Genomic DNA, 11,146 nt, shown 5'->3' on the forward strand with positions numbered 1-11,146 from the left:
CTGTGTCCCTTATTTCATCCAGGAGAAGGTGGCTGAAGATCTCTTCACTTATACGGATGTGTTTCAGAAAGCCATTCTGAGTAGCCTGTTACCATCTCAATACAACGCCGCCATGTGCCGCTTCTTCATCAGAGTCATTCAGTACAGAAGAGACGCGGCACTCTACCTGAAGGAATATATAATCAATGTGCTATGTGAGCACTTGAAGGTGGAGTACATGAAGGGACAATACTATTCCTACGCCATGACTAAGAAGGTTATTGTCTGGCTGAGCATCCTCCATCTTGAAGCGGTGGTCGGGGAACTGAGATACAACATCGTTTATGAGGATTTCAATGCTGCCATTGTCGACACTTTGACAGAAGTGACATCTCTGTGTGCTACAGTCATCATGCCACACATCTTGGACATGCTGCCAGTGCTGGGCCAAGTGGTCAAAAATGCTCCTGACCAACTATCTAAGGAGACGTTGTGCTATGCTATAAGACGTTTATGCGGCAGCATCCAAGAATATATTGTGAAGGGTGGCAGCTGCAAAGTGCAACTTATGAAGGCCATAAGCAACATGAAGGCCAACATTTCCACCTGGTTGCCTGATGTCCATGCTGAGCTTCAAGACTCCACCAAAGTTGCCCTGGAATTCTTTACTGTACCCGAATCATCGGAAAACCAGCCGACCGAGCCAGGCAATGACGAGTTACAGACCCTTCCTCACGCCGAGCTCCTAGAAAAGTACAGGGAGCAATTTGCTGCGGAGAATAAGGAACTGGAAGATACAGAGAAGCAGCGTATTGGGATGAACATGCTTGTGACATCTCTGGTATCTGGCAGGAAAATAACAAAAGATTTCCTTCAGTTTCTGCTCAATGCCCTGAAGAATGCGGACCCAAAGGCCAAAATGACAGCAGCTATGTTCTTCAATGAGGCTTTGAAGCATCCAAGACTTATAAAGCAGAAATACCAAGAGTGCGCAATCCAACATCTGCTGAAGATCATAGAAGAGGACGATAACATCTTGTGCAGCATCGCCATGGAGGCACTGGGGAATGCCACCACCGGAGCTACAAGACTGGTGGAGAGCTACAAGAATAAGATCATTGCCCACATGGAGTTTAGACTATCAAAAACCAGCAGCATCAAGATCATCATGGCGGCACTGAGGGCGCTGTCCTCCATTATCAGACGCCTGAAGCTTTCTGTCCTCAATAGACAATTCATTAAAATATCCCGGGAGCATATGGACTATCCGGATGGAGAAGTCCAGATTGCGGCCATAAACCTGTTAAGGGATCTGACAGAGAGCTGCCGCCTTCTGCTATTTGGATATTTTACAGACAAAGTCAGGAGCTGTATACCAACTTTACTCCTGAAATTACATAGTGACAACCAGGAGATAGTAGCAGCCAGTACTTCATCTCTGCAGAGCTGCCTCTCCTACATCAAAGGAGCCAACATTCGGGGATTTTTCCGGACGGAAATCTCTCCAAACATCAATGACCTGAAATCCATCTACAGCTGTCTGGCTCATAACCACCCAAAATTGATGAAGACCATGCTCCTCCAGATCCCAAGCTATCTGGTCAACTCAGAGGACAAGGAGGCTGTAGTCAGACATGTTGAATTTCTTAAAGATGTCATCAACCATGATGTCATGTAAGACCTGGACTTATATAGTCTCAGCCTAGCTCTGGCCACACTGCACTGCGAAGGCTTCTCATGTAATATCAGAAAAGCCAATGAAAGGGCCGTCTCCATTCTGGCCACCAAGTGGTTTTACATCGGCAGTGCCAACAAATAAAATGCATTTATCAGGGATGAACCGCTGAGGACAGAGACATCAAGGTTGTAGATCACTTCCCCATGTACTATCCAATGGTTGTGAACATCAATATCAGCTGTCAAGACTTGAACATCAATATTAACATCTAGGGGGCAGAGCTAGCAGTCTGACTTGCGAACGAGCCTCAGACCTACATCGAGGAGTGTGAACAAGGTGCAGACTCACCGGCCGGTGGAGTCCAGCGATGCCAGTTATCCGTCAACATTAGATGACGGAGACCAAGGACTTAGCTGGCGAGACAGACTATACAGTCAGTGTATGGGCAGCATGGTGGTGCAGTTTGGGGAATATGCCCGTCATCAGATCATAGAGACGGTGTATAATAACAACTCCACATATAATATACAGATGTAATGACACGTCAAAAAATAAAAGTCTACTCTGTTTTATATTGAAATTAATGGGTGTGCAGCCTGCAAGTGACTGAAGCTAATAAAAAGTATAGAGCACTCATTGTTTTTTATTGTAGATTAGATACTTGAATTTTTTACACTGAGATTCATATCGTAAAAGGTTTTTAAGCGGGTCACAAATGGTACAAAAGGTACACAAGAATAGAGGCCGAGCTGCAGTTCTGCTGAACGGCCGCTATGCAGTGGTCGGAACCATCTGCTTCCGGCAGTGTTGTCCAGTGCCCGGAGGCAGCTGGACTGGCAGATCGGTGCGGGGTCTCGTGTAGTAACGATTGTTTTCCCCATACATTACTGATGATTGCTCCTTGTGATACGCTGTATCGTCGATTGGCGCTGGTTTTAATGGTCAGTATCGGTACATCTAAAAGGACCTTTATTTCCTCAGACACCACCATAATTAGGCATTGGAACCAACCCTTCCACCTTAGCGGGTAAAGATTAACCATCTAAAAGGTTCACTATATACACATAAGGGCTAAAGGTGAAAACACAGAGGTGCTCACCATATATCCAGCGTATAACTGTGTCCTCCAAATCTTAGGAGTGCATGGAGCAGGAGTTGTTCTAGATTCCTGTTTATATCCCAGACACGTTCATACCATTTTAGACAATGAATCGACATATCGCAAACTTGTGGCGAAACCAAGCACCACATGTAAAGAACCTTTAAAAAATCTGCTAGAAGAAGGAATTGAATTAGAAGTATTAGCCAAGAAACAGGCTGAATACTTACTGATAGAATTCCCTATTGTTCCCATATTCCATGGGATGCCAAAAATCCATAACTTTTCATGGTCTTGAAACTTGGGTTATCTGTGACATAGTTGGCTAGTACTCCTGCAAACAGTCCTGCCATCAGGGTAGTACCGTTGGTACTACTGTCAGGGGCCTGGCCACAAAAATAAAATAAAGGGGGCAGCTGCCGCTCATCAAGGTTATGATCAGCGGTAATTGGTTTGTAGAAAGGAATGGGACCCATGCAGGGGCCAGAAGCAGCGGCCAGCTCTGCAACTTGGTGAGTGACTCTGTTTTAAAGCAGCAGATTCAGTTTAATTATTTTTTTATGTTGCCCCTTCTCTCCCACCTTCCCACCGGTCTCTCTCCCCTTCCCACCGGCCTCACTCCCCTTTCCACCGGTCTCTCTCCCCTTCCCCTCCCCAGACCCCGGTCAAGCGTCATATCCACTCTGGCCCAACTCCCGCCTCGGCCACCTTCCGTTCTCTTAGCCTACTCCTCCGCCCGCTCACAGAGTCCCTGGCACTTTGCGTCCTGCTCCCATCCCACGACTTTCCGTTGCCACCTCTCCAAATCCCCTAATAATGGGGGACCCAGATGTATTTCCTCAAATGGATTCCACTGACTGTATGAAGCCCAGAAATTTCTGATGGCGGGCCTGCCTGCATACCACATATTCCGGCAATCAAGGCAATGGAATTCCATTTGCGGAAATACACCAGGTATTCCAAATATCTACAAGAATTTATTTTAATGTGAGTGGAGTATCTGCGCTCACATAATTACTTCTGCCTTGATAGTGTTATTTTATTGCAGATAGAAGACGCCCTGATGGGGTCAAAATTCTCCCTCTCCATGGACAATTTGTTTATGACATGGTGGGAGAACAACATTTTTTCAGCCAATAATCCCTTTTACGAGTGGATTGTGTGGGATGGACGATACATCGATGACTTTTTTTTTGTTTAGGGGTCGTGATGTGGCGTCTGTACCACCATTTATGGAATACAATAAAACCAATATATTTAATTTACAATGTTACAGGCTCGGCATCCATGGATTCTGTTACCTTCTTTGAGATTATGTTACAGGGGAATTGTAATACAGAAAAGGAATAATTTTGTGAACCCTCTTCAGGCACACAAAATTGTTGCTAATTAACATCCCCCATATGTCTACTTTAGTTTGGCATTGTTTTTTGAACATCCTTTTATTTTTCTATGACATCACAAGGCTTAGAACTTTAGCAGCAATTTCTCACATTTTCAAGAAAATTTCAAAAGGCCATTTTTACAGGGACCAGTTCAGTTGTGAAGTGGCTTTGAGGGCCTTATATATTAGAAACCCCCAAAAAGTCACAACATTTTAAAAACTTCACCCCTCAAAGTATTCAAAACAGCATTTAGAAAATGTCTTAACCCTTTACACATTTCACAGGAATTAAAGCAAAGTAGAGGTGAAATTTACAAATTTCATATTTTTTTTGCAGAAATACATTTTTAATACAATTTTTTTTATAACACAGAAGGTTTTACCAGAGAAATGCAACTCAATATTTGTTGCCCAGTTTCTGCAGTTTTAGGAAATATCCCACATGTGGCCCTAGCATGCTACTGGACTGAAGCACCGGCCTCAGAAGCAAAGGAGCACCTAGTGGATTTTGGGGCCTTATTTTTGTTAGAATACATTTTAGGCATCATGTCAGGTTTGAAGGGCTCTTGCGGTTCCAAAACAGTCAAAATCCCCCAAAAGTGACCCCATCTGGGAAACTACACACCTCAAGGAAATTATCTAGGGGTACAGTGAGCATTTTGACCGCACAGGTTTTTTACAGAAATTATTGGAAGTAGGCCATGAAAATTAAAATCAACATTTTTTCAAAGAAAATGTAGGTTTAGCGATTTTTTTTCTCATTTTCACAAGGACTAAAGGAGAAAAAGCACCGTAAAATTTGTAAAGCAATTTCTCCCGAGTAAAAAAATACCCCACATGTGGTAATAAACGGTTGTTTGGAGACACGGCAGGGCTTAGAAGAGAAAGAGCGCTATTTGGCTTTTGGAGCTCAAATTTAGCAGGAATGGTTTGCGGAGGCCAGGTCACATTTACAAAGCCCCTGAGGGGACAAAACAGGGGAAAACCCCCACAAGTGACCCCATTTCGGAAACTACACCCATTGAGGAAATTATCTAGGGGTATAGTGAGTGTTTTGACTCCACAGGTTTTTTGCATAAATTATTGGAAGTAGGCCCTGAAAATGACAATCTAACTTATTTCAAAGAAAATGTAGGTTTAGCTAATTTTTTCTCATTTCTACAAAGACTGAAGGAGAAAAAGCACCATAAAATTTGTAAAGCAATTTCTCCCGAGTAAAACAATACCCCACATGTGGTAATAAACGGCTGTTTGGACACACGGCGAAGCTGAGAAGGGAAAGAGCGCTATTTGGCTTTTGGAGATCACATTAAGCAGGAATGGTTTGCGGAGGCCATGTCACATTTACAAAGCCCCTGAGGGGAAAAAACAATGAAAACGCCCAAAAAGTGACACCATTTAGGAAACTACACCTCTTGAGGAATTCCTCTAGGGGTGTAGTGAGCATTTTGACTCCACAGATTTTTCATAGAATTTATTAGAATTCGGGCAGTGAAAATAAAAACAATCCTTTTTCTTCAATAAGACGTAGCTTTAGCTCAAATTTTTTCATTTTCGCAACAAATAAAGGAAAAAAAAGAACCCAACATTTGTAAAGCAATTTCTCCCGAGTACGGCAATACCCCATATGTGGTCATAAACTGCTGGTTGGGCACACGGCAGGGCTCAGAAGGGAAGGACCGCCATTTGGAGTGCAGATGTTGCTGGATTGGTTTCTGGGCGCCTGTGGGCCCAAAACAGTGGAAACCCCCCAGAAGTGACCCCATTTTGGAAACTACACCCCTCAATGCATTTACCTAGGGGTGTAGTAAGCATTTTAACCCTGCAGGTGATTGGCAGAAATTGGTGTGCACTCGATGTTGCAGAGTGAAAATGGGATTTTTTTCCATAGATATGCCAATATGCGGTGCCCAGCTTGTGCCATCATAACAAGACAGCTCTCTAATTATTATGCTGGGTTTCCTGGTTTTAGAAACACACTACATGTGGCCCTAATCTCTTGCCTGGACAGTCGACCAGGCTCAGGAGTGAAAGCGTACCATTTAAAATTGAGGCCTAATTTGGCGATTTACAAAGTATTGGTTCACAACTGCAGAGGCTCTGATGTGAAATAATAAAAATAAACCCCTGAGAAGTGACCCCATTATGGAAACTGCACCCCTCAAGGCATTTATTAAGGGGTGTAGTGAGCATTTTCACCCCACAGGTCTTTTCCATAAATGAATGCACTGTGGATGGTGCAAATTCAAAATTTATATTTTTCCCTAGATATGCCATTCAGTAGCAAATATGTCGTGCCCAGCTTATGACACTGGAGAGACAAACCCCAAAAATTGCTAAAAGGGTTCTCCCGGGTATGACAATGCCATAAATGTGGAAGGAAACTGCTGTTTGGGGACGCTGTAGGGTTCAGATGGGAGGAAATGCCATTTGGCTTTTGGAGCGTGGATTTTGCTTGGTAGTAGTTTTGTTTCGAGTCTTACTGGTGTTTCTGTTTATAATGTGGGGGTATATGTAAGCCGGGCAGGGTATAAAAGGGGCATAGTCAGGTGGTATAATAATGGGGTAAAAAAACCAATAAAATGATCCATAGATGTGTGTTACGCTGTGACACAATCCTTTCTGCACAGGCCAGTGTCGCACTGATATATGGCGTCCTTTCTTATCCCCCTTTTGGTCCACACTCCGCGCCTTTGCAGTTTGGGGAATTTTGCTGGGAAGTGTTGTCCTGGTATAATATGGGCACCCTCGCTTCCAGCGGATATGTTTGGGCCCTCCCTTTCCTGGTTCCCTAATTTTAGGTCCTTGATAAATCGCCTCTTCAAACAGAAGAAATGTTCCCCTCGGGCACAACTGCATATTTTTTTATTTCCTGACTTATTGGAGCCATAACTAATTTTATTTTTCATAGACGTAGCGGTATGAGGGCTGGTTTGTTGCGGGACGAGCTGTAGTTATTATTGGTACCATTTTGGGGTACATGCAACTTTTTGATCACCTTTTATCCTATTTTTTGGGATGCCAGGTAAACCAAAAAACGCAATTCTGGCACAGCTTTTTTCGTTTTTGTATACAGCGTTCACCATGCGTTATAAATTACATGTTAACTTTATTCTGCGGGTCAGTACAATTCCGGCGATACCTAATTTATAGCACTTTTTCATGTTTTACAACTTTTTGCACAATAAAATTACTTTTGTAAAAAGAATGTATTTTTTCTGTCGCCAAGTTGTGAGAACCATAACTTTTAAATTTTTTTGTCGACGGAGCTGTATGAGGGCTTGTTTTTTGCGGGACAAGCTATAGTTTTTATAGGTACCATTTTTGGATACGTGCGACTTTTTGATCACTTTTTATTCTAATATTTGTAGGGCAAAGTGACCAAAAAGCAGAAACTCTGGTAACGTTTTTTACGGGTTTTTTTTTACGCTGTTCACCGCGTGCAATAAATAATATAATATTTTGATACCTCCGGTCGTTACGGTCGTGGCGATACCAAATACATATGGTTTATTGTTATTTTTCAATAATACAGGACTTGATAAGAGTAAAAGGGGGATTGTGTTTTATTTGATTACTTGAAACTTTTATTGTTTTCAAACTTTTATTCTTTGCTCTTTTTTTTACACTTTTTTATACTTTTTTTACACTTTTTCTCAAGTCCCACTAGGGGACTTGAAGGTCCAACGGTCAGATATTTTTTTTTTCTAATACATTGCACTACCTATGTAGTGCAATGTATTAGATCTGTCAGTCATTCACTGACAGCAAGCCGGTTAGGCTTCGCCTCCCGGCAGGGCCTAAATCGGCTTCCGTAATGGCAGAGCAGGAGACCATTGTGTCTCCTGTTGCCATAACAGCAGTCACAAGTCCTGATTGCCTGTCAGGGCTGGCGATCTGCTAGTAACCGCTACGATGCAGCAATCGCTTTCGATTGCTGCATCAAAGGAGTTAATGGCAGGGATCGGAGCTAGCTCCGGTTCCTGCCGTTACAGGTGGATGTCAGCTGTACAGTACAGCTGACTTCCACTGCTGATGGCGCCGGATCAGCTCCTGACCCGGCGCCATCTTGCTAGCAGCTACGGAAGCCTATCAGGCTCCACCGCCGGGCAGATCTTGACTGGCTTCGGTGCTAGGCAGACCGGGAGGCCAGTATTAGGCCTCCGGTTGCCATTGCAGCCACCGGAACCCCGGCAATTTCATTATTGGGGTTCCGATGAGCTGCAAACACCTTAAGTGCAGCGATCGCGTTTGAGCGCTGCACTTAAGGGGTTAATGGCGGGGATCGAAGCTAATTTTGGTCCCCGCCGTTACAGCCGGATGTCAGCTGTAAGATACAGCTGAGATCCGGTGATGGAAGGCACCGGCTCAGCTTCTGAGCCGGTCCCAAACATTCGGCGTATAGGTACGTCAAGACGCGGGAAGTCAATGCTTTCCATGACGTACCTATACGGCAAATGTCGGGAAGGGGTTAACAATGGATGTTAAGAAGGGCATCAAAACAAAGGACACAATAATCCATCTTGTTTAATAATAAATACTGAAGCACGAGAGATCAATTACCAGTTTCTTCAACGGCATAGAGCCAAAAGTTTGGAGAAATATCAAAAGATTATTCCGAAAAAATGAACCCATGTTAAATCCGGATCCAGTCCTGACACAAATTGTGGGTAAAGGCAGCCCTTGGGTCACCTAGAGGATGAGATCTCTTAGTTACATGTTGTTACAAGTCTTTTCTACAGTGTCGCTAACAACAAAACTTGACTTTCCCAAAAAGTTTTTTATTTTTTCAAAAGTACTTACGATATTGATGCGTTTATAAAAATTGTACTAAGCATCATGTAATTTATGCCATTAAATGCAAACAATGTGATTGCGTGTATGTACGGATGTAGCCATCTTTATCTTGACTCGGATAACTTGCTGAAGCGTGATATCACACAACAAAAGTCGTTAAAAAGTCATTGAAAAAACACAGCCACTGTGTATTTAAAGAGGCTCTGTCACCACATTATAAGTGCCCTATCTTCTACATAATGTGATCGGCGCTGTAATGTAGATTACATCAGTGTTTTTTAATTAGAAAAATTATCATTTTTGACGGAGTTATGACCTTTATTAGCTTTATTCTAATGAGTTTCTCAATGGACAACTGGGCGTGTTTTACTATATGGCCAAGTGGGCGTTGTAAAGAGGAGTGTATGACGCTGACCAATCAGCGACCAATCAGTGTCATACACTTCTCTCCATTCATTTACACGGCAGATAGCGATATACTGTATCTATATCGCTATTTGCAGTCACATAAACACACTATAACGATACTCATGTGTCATGACAATGAATATACATTACCTCCAGCCAGGACGTGACGTGTATTCATTCTCCTGACCACTTCTGTAGCATCTCTGTGATTTACAGCATAGCAGGGGTAGTCTCGCGAGATTACGCTGTAAACTGTCATTCACAGCGAGATCTCGCTGTGCTGTGCTGTAAATCACAGAGACGTGCAGAGAAGTGGTTTGGAGAATGAATACACATCACGTCCTGGCTGGAGGTAATGTATATTCATGGTCATGACACATGAGTAGCGTTATAGTGTGTTTATGTGACTGCACATAGCGATATAGATATATCGCTATCTGCAGAGTAAATGAATGGAGAGAAGTGTATGACGCTGATTTGTCACTGATTGGTCAGCGTCATACACTCCTCTGTACAACGCCCACTTGGTCATATAGTAAAACACGCCCAGTTGTCCATTGAGAAAGTCATTAGCATAAAGCTAAAATAGGTCATAACTCCGTCAAAAATTATCGTTTTTCTAAATAAAAAACACTGCTATAATCTACATTACAGCGCCAATCACATTATGTAGAAGATAGTGCACTTATAACGTGGTGACAGAGCCTCTTTAAGGCGTTGAAAGTCAAGATAAAGCCGGCTACATCTGTAGGGCGCACGATTAGAAACTTCAAAATGCGCATTGTAGAACACATTTCAGATACAAAAACAAAAAAACCACTAATGCCTCTCTGGTGCAGAAAAACACTTCTTAGAAACACATAATGGTAATTTTTAAAGCTTATGGGGGAAATGTATTAACCTTTCTACGCCAGTTTTCTAAAAGGGGGCTTCCCAAAAGGGGGCAAGGTGACAGCAGCACAACAAATTTATAATAATTTACACCTGGCGTAAACTATACGCGAAATCTACTCCTGCTAATAACTGGCAAAAATGTCACTATGTGGAGCGTAGCAAGGTAGAGGCCCATGCCAGGCTCCTCTCCGTCCCCTCTATCGGACAATTAAATAAAAAATGAATGCTCACCTCACCACTCCTCTTCTGGTCCCCTCATGTTCTCTCCGCAGCCTGCGGCTCATACAATGCACTGATGACGTTGAGTGCTGTGTCGCATATAAAGTACCTGACGCTGCTCGGTGTCAGTGCATTGTATGGGCAGCAGGGAGCCTTAGGGGATAAAGGGGGAAGAAGAGAAGCGGAAAAAAGATTATACTTATTTTTTATTTTACATTTTGTCCGATGGGTAGGGGGAATGGGTGGAGCATGGTCGTGGTCGCTGCATAACGATTGTGGCGCAAGAACGGCCGAAAGATGTGACACATTTAATAAATGTATTGCATCTTACTCCAACTTTCTTTATATTAAGACTGGCATATGAAATGCCATCTTAATAAATTCCCCCCAATGTTTTTATGGCCTTGAAGTAGTGAAGAAACCAAAGACGGGTGGATATTGGAGAAGACACTTCCTGAATAGGGAGGCGTTCTGCGATCTGCAGCTTCATACAAGATTCCCGAAGGATCTTAATTGGAGGAATGATCTGTTATATGTTTACTTAAGTGGAATAACACTTAATACACAATGTATATATCAACGACATAGCATAACAGTCATTTTCCTCTCATAATATGCAGTTTGATTACTTTTATGTCGATTTGTTTTTTAAATATTGCATATTTAAATATGGTGCTAAACTCCTGTT

Source organism: Rhinoderma darwinii, unplaced genomic scaffold (assembly GCF_050947455.1).
Source record: "Rhinoderma darwinii isolate aRhiDar2 unplaced genomic scaffold, aRhiDar2.hap1 Scaffold_131, whole genome shotgun sequence".
NCBI classification, from domain to species: domain Eukaryota; kingdom Metazoa; phylum Chordata; class Amphibia; order Anura; family Rhinodermatidae; genus Rhinoderma; species Rhinoderma darwinii.